General features: G+C 50.1%; 1 protein-coding gene across 2 annotated transcripts in view; it reads right to left on the bottom strand.

The window, feature by feature from the left end:
• Positions 1–16,846, bottom strand: part of LOC132406452 (zinc finger protein Gfi-1b-like) — a 51,170-nt gene extending 34,324 nt beyond the window's left edge. Inside the window, exon 1 of one of the 2 annotated variants that reach the window (XM_059992153.1) lies at positions 16,644–16,846. The gene's annotated coding sequence lies outside the window, so the exon portion shown is untranslated. The remainder of the gene's footprint in view (positions 1–16,643) is intronic. The other variant, XM_059992154.1, reaches the window with a different exon arrangement.
• Between the last annotated feature and the right edge of the window lie 6,554 nt (positions 16,847–23,400).

The following is a 23,400-nucleotide window of genomic DNA, read 5'->3' as shown; positions in this document are numbered from 1 at the left end:
CATTCCAAATCACCCACTAACCCACCCCTCCACATTCCCAACCACCCACTAACCCACCCTTCCACATTCCCAACCACCCTGACCCACCCCTCCACATTCCCAACCACCCTAACCCACCCCTCCACATTCCCAATCACCCACAAACCCACCCCTCCACATTCCCAATCACCCACTAACCCAACCCTCCACATTCCCAATCACCCTAACCCACCCCTCCACATTCCCAACCACCCTGACCCACCCCTCCACATTCCCAACCACCCTAACCCACCCCTCCACATTCCCAATCACCCACTAACCCACCCCTCCACATTCCCAATCACCCACTAACCCACCCCTCCACATTCCCAATCACCCTAACCCATCCCTCCACATTCCCAATCACCCACTAACCCACCCCTCCACATTCTCAATCACCCACTAACCCACCCCCCCACATTCCCAATCACCCACTAACCCACCCCTCCACATTCCCAACCACCCTAACCCACCCCTCCACATTCCCAATCACCCACTAACCCACCCCTCCAAATTCCCAATCACCCAGTAACCCACCCCTCCACATTCCCAACCACCCTAACCCACCCCTCCACATTCCCAATCACCCTAACCCACCCCTCCACATTCCCAATCACCCACTAACCCACCCCTCCACATTCCCAATCACCCACTAACCCACCCCTCCACATTCCCAACCACCCTAACCCACCCCTCCACATTCCCAATCACCCACTAACCCACCCCTCCACATTCCCAATCACCCACTAACCCACCCCTCCACATTCCCAACCACCCTAACCCACCCCTCCACATTCCCAATCACCCTAACCCACCCCTCCACATTCCCAATCACCCATTAACCCACCCCTCCACATTCCCAATCACCCACTAACAGACCCCTTCACATTCCCAACCACTAACCCACCCCTCCACATTCCCAATCACCCACTAACCCACCCCTCCACATTCCCAACCACCCTAACCCACTCCTCCACATTCCCAATCACCCACTAACCCACCCCTCCACATTCCCAACCACCCTAACCCACCCCTCCACACTCCCAATCACCCACTAACCCACCCCTCCACATTCCCAATCACCAACTAACACACCCCTCCACATTCCCAATCACCCACTAACCCACCCCTCCACATTCCCAACCACCCTAACCCACCCCTCCACATTCCCAATCACCCAGTAACCCACCCATCCACATTCCCAACCACCCTAACCCACCCTTCCACATTCCCAACCACCCTGTCCCACCCCTCCACATTCCCAATCACCCACTAACCCACCCCTCCACATTCCCAATCACCCACTAACCCACCCCTCCACATTCCCAACCACCCTAACCCACCCCTCCACATTCCCAACCACCCACTAACCCACCCCTCCACATTCCCAACCACCCACTAACCCACGCCTCCACATTCCCAATCACCCACTAACCCACCCCTCCACATTCCCAATCACCCTAACCCACCCCTCCACATACCCAACCACCCACTAACCCACCCTTCCACATTCCCAACCACCCTGACCCACCCCTCCACATTCCCAACCACCCTAACCCAGCCCTCCACATTCCCAACAACCCACTAACCCACCCCTCCACATTCCAATCCACCCACTAACCCACCCCCCCACATTCCCAACCACCCACTAACCCACCCCTCCACATTCCCAATCACCCACTAACCCACCCCTCTACATTCCCAATCACCCTAACCCTACCCTCCACTTTCCCAACCACCCACTAACCCAACCCTCCACATTCCCAATCACCCACTAACCCACCCCTCCACATTCCCAACCACCCACTAACCCACCCTTCCACATTCCCAACCACCCTGACCCACCCCTCCACATTCCCAACCACCCTAACCCACCCCTCCACATTCCCAATCACCCACAAACCCACCCCTCCACATTCCCAATCACCCACTAACCCAACCCTCCACATTCCCAATCACCCTAACCCACCCCTCCACATTCCCAACCACCCTGACCCACCCCTCCACATTCCCAACCACCCTAACCCACCCCTCCACATTCCCAATCACCCACTAACCCACCCCTCCACATTCCCAATCACCCACTAACCCAACCCTCCACATTCCCAATCACCCTAACCCACCCCTGCACATTCCCAACCACCCTAACCCACCCCTCCACATTCCCAACCACCCTAACCCACCCCTCCACATTCCCAATCACCCAGTAACCCACCCGTCCACATTCCCAATCACCCACTAACCCACCCCTCCACATTCCCAATCACCCACTAACCCACTCCTCCACATTCCCAACCACCCTAACCCACCCCTCCACATTCCCAATCACCCACCCCTCCACATTCCGAACCACCCCAACCCACCCCTCCACATTCCCAACCAACACTAACCCACCCCTCCACATTCCCAACCACTAACCCACCCCTCCACATTCCCAACCACTAACCCAACCCTCCACATTCCCAACCACCCTAACCCACCCCTCCACATTCCCAACCACCCTAACCTACCCCTCCACATTCCCAATCACCCACTAACCCAACCTTCCACATTCCCAATCACCCACTAACCCACCCCTCCACATTCCCAACCACTAACCCACCCCTCCACATTCCCAACCACTGACCCACCCCACCACATTCCCAACCACCCTAACCCACCCCTCCACATTCCCAACCACCACTAACCCACCCCTCCACATTCCCAACTACTAACCCACCCCTCCACATTCCCAACCACCCTAACCCACCCCTCCACATTCCCAATCACCATAACCCACCCCTCCACATTCCCAACCACCCTAACCCACCCCTCCACATTCTCAATCACCCTAACCCACCCTTCCACATTCCCAACCACTAACCCACCCCTCCACATTCCCAATCACCCTAACCCACCCCTCCACATTCCCAATCACCCTAACCCACCCATCCACATTCCCAATCACCCACTAACCCACCCCTTCAAATTCCCAATCACCCACTAACCCATCCCTCCACATTCCCAACCACTAACCCACCCCTCCACATTCCCAATCACCCACTAACCCACACCTCCACATTCCCAACCACCCTAACCCACCCCTCCACATTCCCAACCACCCTAACCCTCCCCTCCACATTCCCAATCACCCACTAAACCATCCCTCCACATTTCCAACCACTAACCCACCCTTCCACATTCCAATTCACCCACTAACCCACCCCTCCACATTCCCAACCACCCTAACCCACCCCTCCACATTCCCAACCACCCTAACCCACCCCTCCACATTCCCAATCACCCACTAACCCACCCCTCCACATTCCCAATTACCCACTAACCCACCCCTCCACATTCCCAACCACCCTAACCCACCCCTCCACATTCCCAACCACCCTACCCACCCCTCCACATTCCCAACCACTAACCCACACCTCCACATTCCCAACCACCCTAACCCACCCTTCCAAATTCCCAACCACTAACCCACCCCCTCCACATTCCCAACCACTAACCCTCCCCTCCACATTCCCAATCACCCACTTACCCACCCCTCCACATTCCCAACCACTAACCCACCCCTCCACATTCCCAACCACCCTAACCCACCCCTCCACATTCCCAACCACCCACTAACCCACCCTTCCACACTCCCAATCACCCACTAACCCACCCCTCCACATTACCAATCTCCCTAACCCACCCCACCACATTCCCAATCACCCACTAACCCACCCCTCCACATTCCCAATCACCCAATAACACACCCCTCCACATTCCCAATCACCCACTAACCCACCCCTCCACATTCCCAACCACCCTAACCCACCCCTCCACATTCCCAATCACCCACTAACACACCCCTGCACATTCCCAACCACCCTAACCCACCCCTCCACATTCCCAACCACCCACTAACCCACCCCTCCACATTCCCAACCACCCACTAACCCTCCCCTCCACATTCCCAATCACCCACTTACCCACCCCTCCACATTCCCAACCACTAACCCACCCCTCCACATTCCCAACCACCCTAACCCACCCCTCCACATTCCCAACCACCCACTAACCCACCCTTCCACACTCCCAATCACCCACTAACCCACCCCTCCACATTACCAATCTCCCTAACCCACCCCACCACATTCCCAATCACCCACTAACCCACCCCTCCACATTCCCAATCACCCACTAACACACCCCTCCACATTCCCAATCACCCACTAACCCACCCCTCCACATTCCCAACCACCCTATCCCACCCCTCCACATTCCCAATCACCCACTAACCCACCCCTGCACATTCCCAACCACCCTAACCCACCCCTCCACATTCCCAACCACCCACTAACCCACCCCTCCACATTCCCAACCACCCACTAACCCACCCCTCCACATTCCCAATCACCCACTAACCCACCCCTCCACATTCCCAATCACCCTAACCCACCCCTCCACATACCCAACCACCCACTAACCCACCCTTCCACATTCCCAACCACCCTGACCCACCCCTCCACATTCCCAACCACCCTAACCCAGCCCTCCACATTCCCAACAACCCACTAACCCACCCCTCCACATTCCCATCCACCCACTAACCCACCCCTCCACATTCCCAACCACCCACTAACCCACCCCTCCACATTCCCAATCACCCACTAACCCACCCCTCCACATTCCCAATCACCCACTAACCCAACCCTCCACATTCCCAATCACCCACTAACCCACACCTCCACATTCCAAACCACCCACTAACCCACCCTTCCACATTCCCAACCACCCTGACCCACCCCTCCACATTCCCAACCACCCTAACCCACCCCTCCACATTCCCAATCACCCACTAACCCACCCCTCCACATTCCCAATCACCCACTAACCCAACCCTCCACATTCCCAATCACCCTAACCCACCCCTCCACATTCCCAACCACCCTGACCAACCCCTCCACATTCCCAACCACCCTAACCCACCCCTCCACATTCCCAATCACCCACTAACCCACCCCTCCACATTCCCAATCACCCACTAACCCACCCCTCCACATTCCCAATCACCCTAACCCACCCCTCCACATTCCCAACCACCCTGACCAACCCCTCCACATTCCCAACCACCCTAACCCACCCCTCCACATTCCCAATCACCCACTAACCCACCCCTCCACATTCCCAACCACCCACTAACCCACCCCTCCACATTCCCAATCACCCACTAACCCAGCCCTCCACATTCCCAATCACCCACTAACCCAACCCTCCACATTCCCAATCACCCACTAACCCACACCTCCACATTCCCAACCACCCACTAACCCACCCTTCCACATTCCCAACCACCCTGACCCACCCCTCCACATTCCCAACCACCCTAACCCACCCCTCCACATTCCCAATCACCCACTAACCCACCCCTCCACATTCCCAATCACCCACTAACCCAACCCTCCACATTCCCAATCACCCTAACCCACCCCTCCACATTCCCAACCACCCTGACCCACCCCTCCACATTCCCAACCACCCTAACCCACCCCTCCACATTCCCAATCACCCACTAACCCACCCCTCCACATTCCCAATCACCCACTAACCCAACCCTCCACATTCCCAATCACCCTAACCCACCCCTGCACATTCCCAACCACCCTAACCCACCCCTCCACATTCCCAACCACCCTAACCCACCCCTCCACATTCCCAATCACCCAGTAACCCACCCGTCCACATTCCCAATCACCCACTAACCCACCCCTCCACATTCCCAATCACCCACTAACCCACTCCTCCACATTCCCAACCACCCTAACCCACCCCTCCACATTCCCAATCACCCACCCCTCCACATTCCGAACCACCCCAACCCACCCCTCCACATTCCCAACCAACACTAACCCACCCCTCCACATTCCCAACCACTAACCCACCCCTCCACATTCCCAACCACTAACCCAACCCTCCACATTCCCAACCACCCTAACCCACCCCTCCACATTCCCAACCACCCTAACCTACCCCTCCACATTCCCAATCACCCACTAACCCACCCTTCCACATTCCCAATCACCCACTAACCCACCCCTCCACATTCCCAACCACTAACCCACCCCTCCACATTCCCAACCACTAACCCACCCCACCACATTCCCAACCACCCTAACCCACCCCTCCACATTCCCAACCACCACTAACCCACCCCTCCACATTCCCAACTACTAACCCACCCCTCCACATTCCCAACCACCCTAACCCACCCCTCCACATTCCCAATCACCCTAACCCACCCCTCCACATTCCCAACCACCCTAACCCACCCCTCCACATTCTCAATCACCCTAACCCACCCTTCCACATTCCCAACCACTAACCCACCCCTCCACATTCCCAATCACCCTAACCCACCCCTCCACATTCCCAATCACCCTAACCCACCCATCCACATTCCCAATCACCCACTAACCCACCCCTTCACATTCCCAATCACCCACTAACCCATCCCTCCACATTCCCAACCACTAACCCTCCCCTCCACATTCCCAATCACCCACTAACCCACACCTCCACATTCCCAACCACCCTAACCCACCCCTCCACATTCCCAACCACCATAACCCTCCCCTCCACATTCCCAATCACCCTCTAACCCATCCCTCCACATTTCCAACCACTAACCCACCCCTCCACATTCCCAATCACCCACTAACCCACCCCTCCACATTCCCAACCACCCTAACCCACCCCTCCACATTCCCAACCACCCTAACCCTCCGCTCCACATTCCCAATCACCCACTAACCCACCCCTCCACATTCCCAATCACCCACTAACCCACCCCTCCACATTCCCAACCACCCTACCCACCCCTCCACATTCCCAACCACTAACCCACCCCTCCACATTCCCAACCACCCTAACCCACCCCTCCAAATTCCCAACCACTAACCCACCCCCTCCACATTCCCAACCACTAACCCTCCCCTCCACATTCCCAATCACCCACTTACCCACCCCTCCACATTCCCAACCACTAACCCAACCCTCCACATTCCCAATCACCCACTAACCCACCCCTCCACATTCCCAATCACCCACTAACCCACCCCTGCACATTCCCAACCACCCTAACCCACCCCTCCACATTCCCAACCACCCACTAACCCACCCCTCCACATTCCCAATCACCCACTAACCCACCCCTGCACATTCCCAACCACCCTAACCCACCCCTCCACATTCCCAACCACCCACTAACCCACCCCTCCACATTCCCAACCACCCACTAACCCACCCCTCCACATTCCCAATCACCCACTAACCCACCCCTCCACATTCCCAATCACCCTAACCCACCCCTCCACATACCCAACCACCCACTAACCCACCCTTCCACATTCCCAACCACCCTGACCCACCCCTCCACATTCCCAACCACCCTAACCCAGCCCTCCACATTCCCAACAACCCACTAACCCACCCCTCCACATTCCCATCCACCCACTAACCCACCCCTCCACATTCCCAACCACCCACTAACCCACCCCTCCACATTCCCAATCACCCACTAACCCAGCCCTCCACATTCCCAATCACCCACTAACCCAACCCTCCACATTCCCAATCACCCACTAACCCACACCTCCACATTCCCAACCACCCACTAACCCACCCTTCCACATTCCCAACCACCCTGACCCACCCCTCCACATTCCCAACCACCCTAACCCACCCCTCCACATTCCCAATCACCCACTAACCCACCCCTCCACATTCCCAATCACCCACTAACCCAACCCTCCACATTCCCAATCACCCTAACCCACCCCTCCACATTCCCAACCACCCTGACCCACCCCTCCACATTCCCAACCACCCTAACCCACCCCTCCACATTCCCAATCACCCACTAACCCACCCCTCCACATTCCCAATCACCCACTAACCCAACCCTCCACATTCCCAATCACCCTAACCCACCCCTGCACATTCGCAACCACCCTAACCCACCCCTCCACATTCCCAACCACCCTAACCCACCCCTCCACATTCCCAATCACCCAGTAACCCACCCGTCCACATTCCCAATCACCCACTCACCCACCCCTCCACATTCCCAATCACCCACTAACCCACTCCTCCACATTCCCAACCACCCTAACCCACCCCTCCACATTCCCAATCACCCACTAACCCACCCCTCCACATTCCCAACCACCCTAACCCACCCCTCCACATTCCCAATCACCCACTAACCCACCCCTTACCATTCCCAACCACCCTAACCCACCCCTCCACATTCCCAACCACCCTAACCCACCCCTCCACATTCCCAATCACCCACTAACCCACCCCTCCACATTCCCAATCACCCACCCCTCCACATTCCCAACCACCATAACCCACCCCTCCACATTCCCAACCAACACTAACCCACCCCTCCACATTCCCAACCAACACTAACCCACCCCTCCACATTCCCAACCACTAACCCACCCCTCCACATTCCCAACCACTAACCCAACCCTCCACATTCCCAACCACCCTAACCCACCCCTCCACATTCCCAACCACCCTAACCTACCCCTCCACATTCCCAATCACCCACTAACCCACCCTTCCACATTCCCAATCACCCACTAACCCACCCCTCCACATTCCCAACCACTAACCCACCCCTCCATATTCCCAACCACTAACCCACCTCACCACATTCCCAACCACCCTAACCCACCCCTCCACATTCCCAACCACCACTAACCCACCCCTCCACATTCCCAACTACTAACCCACCCCTCCACATTCCCAACCACCCTAACCCACCCCTCCACATTCCCAATCACCCTAACCCGCCCCTCCACATTCCCAACCACTCTAACCCACCCCTCCACATTCCCAATCACCCTAACCCACCCTTCCACATTCCCAACCACTAACCCACCCCTCCACATTCCCAATCACCCTAACCCACCCCTCCAGATTCCCAATCACCCTAACCCACCCATCCACATTCCCAATCACCCACTAACCCACCCCTTCACATACCCAATCACCCACTAACCCATCCCTCCACATTCCCAACCACTAACCCACCCCTCCACATTCCCAATCACCCACTAACCCACCCCTCCACATTCCCAACCACCCTAACCCACCCCTCCACATTCCCAACCACCCTAACCCTCCCCTCCACATTCCCAATCACCCACTAACCCACCCCTCCACATTCCCAATCACCCACTAACCCACCCCTCCACATTCCCAACCACCCTAACCCACCCCTCCACATTCCCAACCACCCTACCCACCCCTCCACATTCCCAACCACTAACCCACCCCTCCACATTCCCAACCACCCTAACCCACCCCTCCAAATTCCCAACCTCTAACCCACCCCCTCCACATTCCCAATCACCCACTTACCCACCCCTCCACATTCCCAACCACTAACCCACCCCTCCACATTCCCAACCACCCTAACCCACCCCTCCACATTCCCAACCACTAACGCACCCCTCCACATTCCCAACCACCACTAACCCACCCCTCCACATTCCCAATCACCCACTAATCCACTCCTCCACATTCCCAATCACCCACTAACCCACCCCTCCACATTCCCAACCACCCTAACCCTCCCCTCCACATTCCCAATCACCCACTAACCCACCCCTCCACATTCCCAATCACCCACTAACCCACCCCTCCACATTCCCAACCACCCTAACCCACCCCTCCACATTCCCAACCACCCTACCCACCCCTCCACATTCCCAACCACTAACCCACCCCTCCACATTCCCAACCACCCTAACCCACCCCTCCAAATTCCCAACCTCTAACCCACCCCCTCCACATTCCCAATCACCCACTTACCCACCCCTCCACATTCCCAACCACTAACCCACCCCTCCACATTCCCAACCACCCTAACCCACCCCTCCACATTCCCAACCACTAACGCACCCCTCCACATTCCCAACCACCACTAACCCACCCCTCCACATTCCCAATCACCCACTAATCCACTCCTCCACATTCCCAATCACCCACTAACCCACCCCTCCACATTCCTAATCACCCTAACCCACCCCTCCACATTCCCAATCACCCACTAACCCACCCCTCCACCATCCCAATCACCCTAACCAACCCCTCCCAATTCCCAATCACCCTAACCCACCCCTCCACATTCCCATTCACCCACTAACCCACCCCTCCACATTCCCAACCACCAACCCACCCCTCCACATTCCCAACCACCACTAACCCACCCCTCCACATTCCCAATCACCCACTAACCCACCCCTCCACATTCCCAACCACCCTAACCCACCCGTCCACATTCCCAACCACCATTTCTTTATCATTTCCTGTCAGTCACCTTATGTACAGACACTCCTGTGCCTAGTGTCACTTTATGTACATATGATCAATCTATGTATATAAACTCTCTAATGAATTTATATTTATTGTTGTTTAAAAAAAAATTGTGGTCTTTATCTTATTACATTTTTGTTTGTGTTGCGTTTGATCCAATTATTTTGTTCACCTTTACACTTTTGTACTGGAAATGAAATTAAACAATGGTGAATATTATTGTAATAGAATTTTCAGGCTTTTGCATCCTCTGCCCAATGGAAGACAGAACGTTCTGGATGGGTCGGGTTTTTGGTTATGTTGGGCGTTTTACTGAAGTACCAGCAGCCATTTTAGCTGGTGGTACTCTACACAAGGACTTGAGAGCATGAAGCTTGGGAATCTTGCCGAACACGGATCATCTTGTACAGTTACTGCAGCCGAAAGGGTGTGCAGTCACTGAGTTGTGTTTCATTGTTTGGTCTCTGACAGTGAATGTGGTGTGCTGGCTGATCTGGGCACAGACAACTTCAGATGCTGGAATGTGGAGCAACAAATGATCTGCTGGAGCAACCCTGCGGGGCAGGCTGCATCTGTGGGGGGAGTGCTGGGAAGCAACTGTTGATGCTTCAGGGAAAATCAGAACCCAGGTCCTCATTCAGGGTTTGGATCTGAAACATTGACAACTGGTTTCCACCCACAGGAGCTGTTTGACCTTCTATTCAAACCAGGAGCAGGTGTCAATTACTTGGCACTCATCACGTTCACAACTGCTTCTCCACCTCAGTGCTATTTTCCTGCCATATCCCCTTTTCCCTTGGTTCCCTTAACCTCCACAAATGTGTGCCTCACTGCTTTAAGTGAAGTCAACGGCTGAGCCTGCAAAGGGACAGGGAGGACTTCAGCAATTCAGCGTTTGTGAAGAAAGTCCTTACCTCAATTCTAAACCATTTTCTGTTTCATGCAAAATAATGAATTCTGCCTCAGTCAGGGCAAACATGGTCAAGTCCACCATGAAAACCGGTGACCCTTCCTTAACTCCACTTACACATCCCACTGCCTTGGGAAAGCAGAAGACATAATCAAGAACTCCTCCCACTCCTGGTCATTCTTCCTTCTCCGTTGAGCTTTCCCACTCTGTCACCATGAGTGAGACCGTTTGCTTTCCTGCTTCACTTTCAGAGTGGGTGAGCCCACATTTCCCACCCTCTATTCCATCTGCCACATTCTCATTTTCAATTTTCCCTGTCTTCCTGAAGGCCCTTCACATCTGCCCCAACACACACTCGCCATCCCACCTCAGCTTGGGTCTCTTAAAAATTTGCAAGTCTTAAATAATACTGACATAATCCAGAAGTGACATCTACAGGACCCAAGAAAGATTGACTCAAAACCTCAGTATCACCATGCTATTGCAATGTATGTTTAGCTAAGTGGAAAGGGAACATACTGAGGTCTTGTGTCAACGTAGATGATTGGGGAACTGAGCAGTAATTTGAAGCATTGAACCAACAATCTGCAAACAGAAGAGGCTCTGCAGATGCTGGAAATCCAGAACAACACACACAAAAAGCTGGAGGAACTCTGCAAGTCAGGCAGCATCAATGGAGAGAAATAAACAGTCAATATTTTAGGCCAAGACCTTGATTAGAGAAGGGTCTCAGCCCACAATGTTGACTGTTTATTCCTCTCCATAGATGCTGCCAGACCTGTGAAGTTCCTCCAGCATTTTGTGTGTGTTAATCGGGAATCATGCAGTGTGCTTATCTGAACCCCAGAGGGGGATGGAGAGCCAGTTCTGTTGTAGAGCGAAAGGAATGGTATCTTCTGCGAAACAAACTACTCCTGCAGATAATCAGTGTTTATAAGAAAAAAAAGCCTCTTTGAACAGCTTATAGTGGCAAAAACTGTCAGTACAGTATTGTTGCAAGACAGTGTCTTGCCTCCCAGAATCAGAATCAGAATCAGGTTTAATATCACCAGCATCTGTCGTGAAATTAATTGTCTTTGCAGCAGCAACACAAAGCATACAGAACAATAGAAAAAAGCCATGAATTACAATAAGTGTATATATATAATAGTTAAATTAAATAATAGTGGGAAAATGGAAATAAGAAAGTAGTGAGGTAGTGTTCACGGGTTCAATGTCCATTTAGGAACCGCATGGCAAAGGGGAAGAAGCTGTTCCTGAATCGCTGAGTGTGTGCCTTCAGGCTTCAGTGAGGGTCAAAACCAGTGTCCCATCTCTCAGTGAGGTATGGCTCTGAACTCTGCACGAGAGAATCATTACCCTTTTTCTGTGTCCATGATAATGTTAGCCATTTGAAAGTTACATACGTGGATAGAGCGTTGGTTGATTGGCAGGAAACAGAGAGTGGGAATAAAGGGATCCCATTCTGGTTGGCTGCCAGTTACCAGTGGTGTTCCGCAGGAGTCCGTGTTGGGGCCGCCCTTTTATGTTGTATATCAACGATTTAGATTATGGAATAGATGGCTTTGTGGCGAAGTTTGCTGATGATACAAAGATAGGTGGAGGGGCCAGTAGTGCTGAGGAAACAGAGAGTCTGCAGAGAGACTTGGATAGATTGGGGGAGTGGGCAAAGAAGTGGCAAATGAATTACAATGTCAGAAAGTGTACGGTCACACATTTTGGTAGAAGAAATAAACGGGCAGACTATTATTTAAATGGGGAGAGAATTCAAAGTTCTGAGGTGCAACGGGACTTGGGAGTCCTTGTGTAGGATACCCTTAAGGTTAACCTCCAGGTTGAGTCGGTGGTGAAGAATGCGAATGCAATGTTGGCATTCATTTCTAGAGGAATAGAGCAGGGATGTGATGTTGAAGCTCTATAAGGCACTGGTAAGACCTCACTTGGAATACTGTGTGCAGTTTTGGGCTCCTTATTTAAGGAAGGATGTGCTGACATTGGAGAGGGTTCAGAGAAGATTCACTAGAATGATTCCGGGAATGAGAGAGTTAACGTATGAGGAACGTTTGACTGCTCTTGGACTGTACTCCTTGGAGTTTAGAAGAATGAGGGGGGACCTCATAGAAACATTTCGAATGTTGAAAGGCATGGACAGAGTGGATTTGGCAAAGTTGTTTCCCATGGTGGGGGGGGGGGGGGTTCTTAAAGAGCATGTGGTAAATGTGCAATGTTCTAACTAGTACGTACAACGCCAGCTTAGCCGCATGCACCAAGGAGAATTCTGATTTATATATATATATATATATCAGGCAGCAAATATTGCTGTTTTGACCAGGTCACGGGTGCATTGTTTAATAGGGAGCATGAGTTGTATTGATTCTCCCTAAGTCAGCAAGTTAGCTTATGGGTAAAATGAATGTAGGGAGACATGTATCGATTGCACTGTAGTTCCTGAATGTATTTCTAAGCATTATGTATATCTTTTTAAACAAAAGATACTCATGAGCATCACTGTCCGCATACTATATCAGTTTGAATATGGACTTCAGAAAGGGCGAGATGAGGGAACACACACCAGTCCTCATAGAGGGATCAGAAGTGGAAAGGGTGAGCAATTTCACGTTCCTGGGCGTGAACATCTCTGAGGATCTAATCTGGACCCAACATATTGATACAGCAACAAAGAAGGCAAGACAGCAGCTATATTTCATTAGGAGTTTGAGGAGATTTGGTATATCACCTAAAACACTCGCAAATTTCTACAGATGTACTGTGGAGACCATTCGAACTGGCTGCATCACCCTCTGGTATAAGGGTGTGGGGCTACTCCACAGGATCGAAGTAAGCTGCAGAAAGTTGTAAACAGTCAGCTCCATCACGGACACTAGCCTCCATAGTATCCAGGACATCATCGAGGAGTGATGTCTCAAAAAACGGGGTCCATTAGTAAGGACCCCCATCATCCAGGTCATGCCTTGTACTCATTGCTACCATTGGGAAGGTGAAGCCTGAAGATACTCACTCAATGATTCAGGAACAGCTTCTTCCCCTCTGCCATCCGATTTCTGAATGGACATTGAACACTACCCCATTACTTCTTTATTTCCTTATTTAATTTAACTATATATATATTTACTGTAATTCATGTTTTCTCTATTATTATGTTCTGCATTGTACTGCTGCTGTAAAGTCAACGAACTGCACGACACATGCCGGTGATATTAAACCTGGTTCTGACTCATCGCCAGAGTTCTTCTCCCAGAGTCATCATTCCAGTGTTATGAGCCCCAGTGAAAGTGAGTGTCTGTGACTCAGTCAGTCTCTGCTTGTGCACTGAACTCTTATAAGGCAGTGCCTGTGTGCCGTATCCAGTGGGGGAGTCAATGTCTGTGCACCATTCGGGACCAGCACCTCCATACTGTTTTCCAGTGCTAGTTAGTACACGTGCACAAGGACAATGATATGATCTTCGCTGGACAATACATACAACAAAAGATGGAGAGCAGCTCCTACCACTGGGGAAAGTGTTTACCCACTCCACCAAACTCCAGTTGAGGGGGGGGGGGAAATTGTTATCTCGCTCTGGGCTGATTTCTGTTCCCATTCTGGTGCCACCAGGCTGTGATCCTCTACCACTGGTCCAAGCACCGGGGAGACTCAGATCAAACAGGCTGTGTTTGTGGTCCCACCGTTTGCACAGTTGTGCCCACTGTAGGTCTGCAGCCCACCTCCCTCTTGCTTCACCTATGGCGTGGACAGGGAACTAATTGTTCACTCTCTTGTTATATCCACTCTGGATCCAAGTGCACCTTGACCCCAGAAAAAGACACAGAAGCCACACTCCAATGTTGATGACTCCTTCACCAAAGACCAGGACTTGAAATGAGCACCCAGAAGGCAGAAGGTTCTCTCCTCCCCTGCCTCACAACAGGAGCCCAAAGATTGATTTCTGCACCACTCATGGAGTTTAGAAGAATGAGCGGGAGATCTAAGTGAAAGGTACTAAATACTGAACGTCTAGATAGAGTGGAAGTACAGCAGACATTTCTAATTATAGGAGTGTCTAGGAGCTGAGAGTGCAGTCTCAGAATAGGACGTTCCTTTAGAACACTGATGGGGAGGAATTTGTTTAGCCAGTGTCAGATTCATTGCCACAAATGCCCGTGGATCCCAAGTCATTGGGTATATTTAAAGTGAAGGGTGACAGGTTACTGCTTAGTCGTGATGGCAAAGATTATGGGGTTGAGAGGAAAAATAAATCCTAAATGGCGGAGAGACTTGATGGGCCAAATGGCCTAATTCTGATCCTCTGTCTTATGGTTTTATGGTCTCCTTGTCACTCCCTCGAACCCATGAACTTCTTTCCGTTCCTCGGGAGCTGCCCTCAGCAAAATCTAAACCTATCACAAGAAAATCTGCAGATGCTGGGAATCCAAGCAACACACACTAAGTGCTGGAGGAACTCAGCAGGTTAGGCAGCATCTATGGAAAAGAGTAAACAGATGACATTTCGGGCCGAGACCCTTCTTCAGTTCTGACGAAAACCCACCATTTGCCTTCCATGCACCACACAGCCACCTGCTGGAGACAATAGAGTTCAAACACTAAGACCTCAAGCCTAATGACAGACTCACGGCAGTGGTGGACCCTGGTGAGCACTTCGAGACACTGGAGGAGAATAACCTGCACTCAGACCCAGTGAATGGACCACCTCATCCGTGTGCCCAAAAGAGCAGTCTACCCCAGTCTCTGTCACTGTGACGGGTTTCCTTTGGCTTTGTCTCCTCGGGAAACGTGTAACATCCTGACTTACCAAGGAGAGTTCAGTGCGAGTCTGTGACTGTCTACAAAATCCCAAGTCAAAGTTGAGCTTATTTTGAAATGCACACGTGTGCACAGGTGTAATGGAAAACATACGTGCACCAGCAAGAGTCCCAGAGAGAATTAATAACGGTGTACAGTGTTCTAGAGAGAGACAGTCCTTCAGTAAATGTCGGAGTCTATACACCACGTCCGTGGAGAGTCAGTGACTGTGCACTGTGCCCCAGTGACAGCCAGTGTTCAGGTATGCGTCCCAGAGAGAGACGATCCGCTAGTGAATATGAGAATCCAGCTACCATGCCCCACTGAGGATCAGTGGCTATGCACTGTGTCCCCATGAGGGTTAGCATCTATGCATCATGCCCCAGCTTGAGCCTCTCCCTTTGCGCCGTGCCTGTTCTTGTCTCTAGCCTGATCACCGAACGAGCAGGCTGAGCCAGAGCGGACCATAAACAACACAGCCTGCACATGTACACCAGTTCTCAGAAACGCCTCAGACGCCAAACAAATTTCCGCGTGTACGTCTACTCACAGTGAAAGTGAATGCCGTTCATCCTGGGAGAGAGGGGCAGTCCGGTTGGAATATAACGGTCGTTGTTGAGCAGACGGAGAGAGTTTGCCTGCGCCGAGCTCTGTGCATTGGCCGCCGAGCAAAGACTGTCGCTTCCAGCGCCGGCCCTCTCTGAAACCACAGTTTCCCTTCTCAGTCAGTCATAGTGGGCCAACACCGAGCAGAGGAGGGGCTGTTTCTATAGTGAGACTCACGCTCAGAAAATCAGAACCAAATTAGCACAGGCCTCAACACTTTGCGACTTTGGCCTTATGCACTAAGTTGACATTTTGAGTAAGTTTATCTCAGACCAAGAGGTGGGAAGCTGTTGGAAGATTTGGTATCATGAGTCTGCTGACCTAACACTGAAACCCAGAGCTAATGTGCTGGGGAAAATCTTGCTGGGAAAGTGTCATGCTCCAAACCCCTGTTAGTGTTAAAGTCTCTGCAGCTTTCCAGTGAGACAAACTGAGAGCTGTGAATTGCTAGATCTTTTGGCTGATTAAACTTGGTTTCACAGACTGAACACTAAAGGCAATCTCCCTATTATTTCTAAGTTCACATTAAATTCATCACAGAAGGTTATGGCTTGATGTTAGCAGAGCAAATACATTTCTTTAATCAGTTTAGTATTAATGCAACATCACTTATTAGTGTGGCAAGTTAACAAGTTAAACTTTTTAGTCATTCCTGCTAGATGTGTTAAGTTTAATCTCAGTGTATATATAATCCCTTGTAGTTTTTTTACCTGAGGGTTTTAATCCATCCTTCTTTTATTTTCCTTCTTCCAGTTCACCTTCCCTTTCTCCACTTCTCCTTCTTGGCTCTTAAACATTCCCTGCCACCCTCAAGGCGCACAGTTATCAGCAGCTACTCCCTGCAGGCTGTAGAATACATTGCACAGTCCTGGGGCAGTTACATTAGAGACCTAGGATACCCGTCTGAACCCAGGACACACTCACAGAACCAGGAGTTGGGAGGGGTAGTTGACATCACTTCAGTCTATTGTGATTTATTCCACTTGAGAAGTGACCACGCTGTCTTTCTAAACTCTCCATCCTCATCGACATTTCCCCACATTTCTCTGATCTTCTGGCAGAAGGTCAGACAGAAACGTGGGGGAACGCTGAGCAGGGTAAAGAGTATAGAGAGCAAATAAATTTGGGGAAATGCTAACATTCCTAGAGCAGGCATTTGATTAGAATTATGTAGATAAGAGTTAATGAGGAGGCTGGCAGAGAGTTTGGTTAGAGGTTCGAGGCAGATAAGAGAGTCAATTAGAGGTTGGAGAGCGAAAGTAGGGAATTGATCGGGAGAACAGAGGGAGAATAGGGAATTGTGTTTGGAAATTTGGACGGATTGTAGAGAGTTGTTAGGAAAGAGAATGAAAAGAAGTCAGTGATACCAGTGGGAAATTGATGAGGTCTTCGAGATGGGTTTTTGGGATTTGATGAGGTCATTGATCAAAGAAGGTGAGAAGTTGGATACAGGGGTAAGGAACTGGCAAGATTAGTAAAAGAGTGCTGCAGGTACAAAATTTGGTAACAAAGAAAATATTCAGAACCTGCAGATGGCTGGTCTCTGCTGATTCCATTTCCTGTTGACTTGTATTCAATTAGAAACCAATCCACTTTGACTCACTGTTGGTAGCTTCTCTAGCTCTGGAGGTACAACAGCTTGACCCTGTCATCACAAACTCCTTTGCTTGACACTTTCCGGCCTATGATCAGTTTCTGTGAGGGAGGGAAGCAGCATAGTGACAGACAAAGCAACCCCCACGTCTGGATTGAGCTGCTACAAGATGTTGTCTGGTTACCACCACGTCTTCGTAAACTCTCCACATCAGAAGAGGGACAAAACGCAATGGTTTTAGTTTAGGCTGTGTCAAAATCAATGTCAAAGTCAAAGTAAATTTGTTAACCAAATATCCCTTTGTCACCACGTACTACCTTGAGATTCATTTTCTTGAAGGCATTTACAAGAAAATAAAGAAATACAATAGAATTTATGAAAAGCTTTCCATACAGTTTAACATGAGGCTAAGAATTTGGTGTAGGGGGAAGTGTATCAAATTTTTGGGTCACTGGGCTCTCTACAAGGGAAGGTGGGGCATGTACAGAGACATGGTTTGTTACTGAACTGGAGGGAGATTAATATCCTAGGGGAAATGTTCACTGGTGCTGCATGGGTTGGGGTTTAAACTGAACTTGCTGGGGGAATGGGAACTAGAGGGCCAGAACAAGTGAGACCTGGTGGCAGGAGGGGCAGCCCTTGCTGCTTGATATTCCGAGGTTCCGTTGTTTTGGATGTGACAGAGTGGGAGGATTTAAAGGGGAGGGGTGGCATTACTAGCCGGTGAAAATGTCACGGCAGTGCTCAGTCTGGACATGCTGAAGAACTCATCTAGTGAGGATTTATGGTTGGAACTGAGGAATAAGATTGGTATGACTACTCAAAGGAGCTGTATTATAGAGCAACCAAAAGTCTGTGAGAGTTTAGAAGATCTGATTTGTAGAGAACTCGCAGACTGTTGTAAGAAATACAAGACTGTTGTAGGTCATTTTAACTTTTAGCATTTGACTGGAACTCCCATACTAGATGGGATAGAGTTTGACAAATGTGTTCAGGAAAGTTTGCTTCATCAGTCCATAATGGTCCCAATGAGATAGCGTGCAATACTGGATCTCCTTTTAGGGAATGAGACAGGGCAGGTGACTGAATTTGTGTTGGGAGGTACTTTGCATCTGATGATTGTGATGCCATTAGTTTCAAAGTAAATATGCAAAAAGACAGGTCTGGTCCATGGGTTGAGATTCTAAATTTGAGAAAGACCAATTTTGATGGTATCAGAAAGCATCTGGCAAGTGTGGATTGGGACAGGCTTTTTCAGGTAAAGCTGTACTTGGGAAGAGGGTGGGGGCTTCAAAAGTGAAATTCTGAGAGTACAAATCATGTGTATGCCTGTCAGAATAAAAGGAAAGGATGATAGCCTCTGGTCAAGAAAAAAAAAAATTGGAGACGCATAGCAGGTATAGACAGGTATGAACAAAAGAATCTTTATGGAATAATAAAAATGCAAGAGAACACTTAAGAAATCGGGAGGGCTTAAAGAAGGCATGAGGTTGCTCTAGCAGACATGGTGAAGGAGAATCCTAAGGGATTCTACAGTTATGTTAAGAGCAAAAGGATTGCAAGGGACATAATTGGTCCTCTGGATAGTCAGAATGGTACTCTACGCATGGAGCCGAAAGAGGAGGGGGAGATCCTAAATGAATTTTTTGCATCTTTATTTACTCAGGAAAAGCAGCAGTGAGGTCATGGACCCTATACAGATTACAGTGAAGGCATCTTGAGGCAAATTAGGGTGGATAAATCCCTAGGGCCTGTAAAGATGTTCCCTCAGACCTTGTGGGAGGCAAGTGCAGAAATTGCAGGGGCAATTGAAATTGCACAGATATTTAAATTGTCCTTAACAACAGGTGAGGTACCAGAGGATTGGAAGAAAGCTAATGTTGTTCTGTTGTTTAAGAAAAGCTCCAAATGTAAACCAGGAAATTATAGGCCAGTGAGCCTGACATCAGCAGTGGGAAACTTATCAGAAGGTACTCTAAGGGACCGGATATATGAGTATCTGTACAGACAGGGACTGATTAAGGACAGTCTGTATGGCTTCGTGCATGGTAGGTCATGTCTAACCAATCTTACAGAATTTTTCAAGGAAGTTACTGACAAAGTTGATAAAGGCAAGGCATTGGAAGTTGTTTACATGGACCTTAGCAAGACATTTGACAAGGTTCCACATGGGAGGTTGGTCAGGAAGCTTCAGTCACTCAGCATTCAAGATGAGACAGAAAATTGGATTAGACATTGGGTTTTGTGGAAGAAGCCAGAGTGTGCTAGTGGATGGTTGCCTCTCTGACTGAAGGCCAGTGACTCGTGGGGTGTCCCAGGGGTCTGTGCTGGGCCCACTGTTGTTTGCCATCTATATCAATGAATTGGATGATAATGTGGTTAACTGGATCAGCCAGTTTGTGGATGACACCAAGATTGGGGCTGTAATACACAGCAAGTAAGACTATCAGAGCCTGTAACAGAATCTGCACCAACTGGAAAAATGAGCAGAAAATGTCAGATGGAACTCAATGCAGACAAGTATGAGGTGTTGCATTTTGGTTAGACCAACTAGGGTAGGTCTTACACAGTGAATGGTAGGGCGCATGGTAATGCGGTGGAACAAAGGGATCTTGGAATAGAAGTCCATAATTCGTTGAAAGTGGCATCACATGTAGATAGGGTCATAAAGAAAGCTTTTAGTACGCTGGCATTCATAGATCAATGTATTGAGTACAGGAGATGAGATGTTATGTTGAAGTTGTATAAGATGTTGGTGAGGCCTAATTTGGAGTATTGTGTGTACTTTTGATCACTTACTTCCACGAAAGATGTAAACAAGTTTGAAAGAGTACAGAGAAATTTTACAAGGACGTAGCCAGGTCTGGAGAACCTGAGCTACAAGGAAAGATTGAATAGGTTAGCACTGTATTGTATTCTTTAGAACATAAAAGATTGAGAAGAGATTTGTCAGAGGTTTACAAAATTATGAGGGGTATAGATAGGGTAAATGCAAGCATGCCTTTTCCATTAAGGTTGTTTGATTTACAATTAGGGTTTATGGGTTAAGAGTGAAAGGTGAAAGGTTTAAGGGGAATATAAGACTATAAGATAGGGGAGCAGAATTAAGCCATTTGGCCCATTGAGTCTGCTCCACTATTTCATCATGGCTGATCCAGTTTTCCTCTCTGCCCCAATCTCTTGCCTTCTCTCCATATCCCTTCAAGAATCTATCAACCTCCACCTTAAATATTCATAAAGACTAGATCTGCACAGTTGCCTGCGGCAAAGAATTCAACGGATTCACCAAATCCCTTGCTAAAGAGATTCTTCCTCATCCCGGTGCTAAAAAGGCACCCTTCTATTCTGAGGCTGCGTCCTCTGGTCTTAGGAAACATCCTCTCTGTGAAGGGAAACCTTCACTCTGAGGGTGGAGAGAGTGCAGAATGAACTGCCAGCGCAAGTGGTGCATGTGAGTTGGGTTTCAATGTTTAAGAGAAGTTTGAATAGGTACACGGATGGTAGGGTATGGTAGGGTATGGTCCTGGTGCAGGTCGATGGTTCAGCATAGACTATTGGTCCAAAGGGTCCGTTCTATGATTCTAAGACTCTATACACAAAGACTGACGAACAAGCAATGTGAAAAAGAAGACAAACTGCACGAAGAATACTAAGAACGTGAGTTGCAGAGTCTTTGGAAGTGAGTTGGTAGTTTGAAGAATAACTTCAGCATTGAGATGAGTGAAGTTATCTGCTGGTTCAGGAGCCTGACAGTTGTAGGTTGATAACTGTTCTTGAACCTGGTTGTGTGGGACCTCGGGCTCCTGTACCTCCTGGCCGATGGTAGTAATGAGAAGAGAGGATTGTGGGGGCCTTGGTGATGGATACTGCTTCCTTGTGGGATCCTTGAAAATGTGCTCAACCGAGCTGAAGTCTTTACCCATGATGGTCTGGGCTGTATCAACTATTTTATTGTAGGATTTCCTATTCCTGGACATTGATGTTTTCATACCTGGCTGTAACGCAACCAGTCAGGATACTCTCCACTGTAGAAGTTTGTCCAAGTTTATCAAATCAATGAGAATTTCTCCGAAAATACAGGTGCTGCAGTGCCTTCCTTGTGACCCAGGACAGATCTTCTAATATGATAACCCCAAAGAATTGATAGCTACAGACTCTTTCTATCTCTGATCCCTGATCAGGACTGGGCTCATGGACTGCTGGTTTCTTCCTCCTGTATAATCAGCTCTTTGGTTTTTGCTGACATTGAGTGAGAGGTTGTTGTTGTGGCATCGTTGAATCAGATTTTTCAGTTTTCTTCCTATACGCTGATTCGTCACCACCTTTGATTCAGCCAACGATAGCGGTGTTGTCAGCAAAACTTAAATATGGCACTGGAGCTTCACAGGCGTAGGCGTAAAGCGAGTATCGGGGTAGGATCAGCATGCAGCCTGTGACGCACTTCTGCTGCTGGTGAGTGTGGAGGAGATGGCTTTGCCTAACCGATCTGACCGGGTTCAGCAAGTAAGGAGACTGAGGATCCAACTGCTCTGTGTGAGAAGGAACCATATTCCCAACCCTTGACCGAGAGGCTCATATCTTGCACTCAGTGGCTACTGTTTCATGTTCTGTGGATTCCCAGCTGTAGGGAAGGATATAACACGTACATAGATGCATCACACCACCCCCGCATAATACACTGAGCCCTCACAATGTACTGACTAGGCCAGAACAAAACACCAATATCCCTCAACGTAGCAGCGAACTCACCCCGACACCGACTCCCTTGACACTCACGACCTGACATTAATTCCTGTGTCAACATGCCAACAACTGCCACTCAGCCCATTTAACAGAACCTCCCCCACCCCACCTCAGCTTTGGTCCCAGTCGATCCAGCGTTGTAGCAACCCTACAATGCTGTTCCAACAGCCCAGTGCCACACTGGCCCAATATATCACAGGCACAGCCCCCAGCATCGGTGGTATATACATGAGACTCTGTCTCTGCAAGCTAACGTCCATCGTCAAATATCCTCACCATTCAGATTATGCCATTTTCCTGCAGTTGCCTTTGGGCAGAAAGTACAGAAGCTGGAGGTCCCACACTACCAAGGTCATGAACAGCT

Source organism: Hypanus sabinus, chromosome 16 (genome assembly GCF_030144855.1).
Source record: "Hypanus sabinus isolate sHypSab1 chromosome 16, sHypSab1.hap1, whole genome shotgun sequence".
Classification (NCBI taxonomy): domain Eukaryota; kingdom Metazoa; phylum Chordata; class Chondrichthyes; order Myliobatiformes; family Dasyatidae; genus Hypanus; species Hypanus sabinus.
The sequence above is the reverse complement of the archived record's forward strand: the minus strand, read 5'-3'. Positions and strand labels throughout refer to the sequence as shown.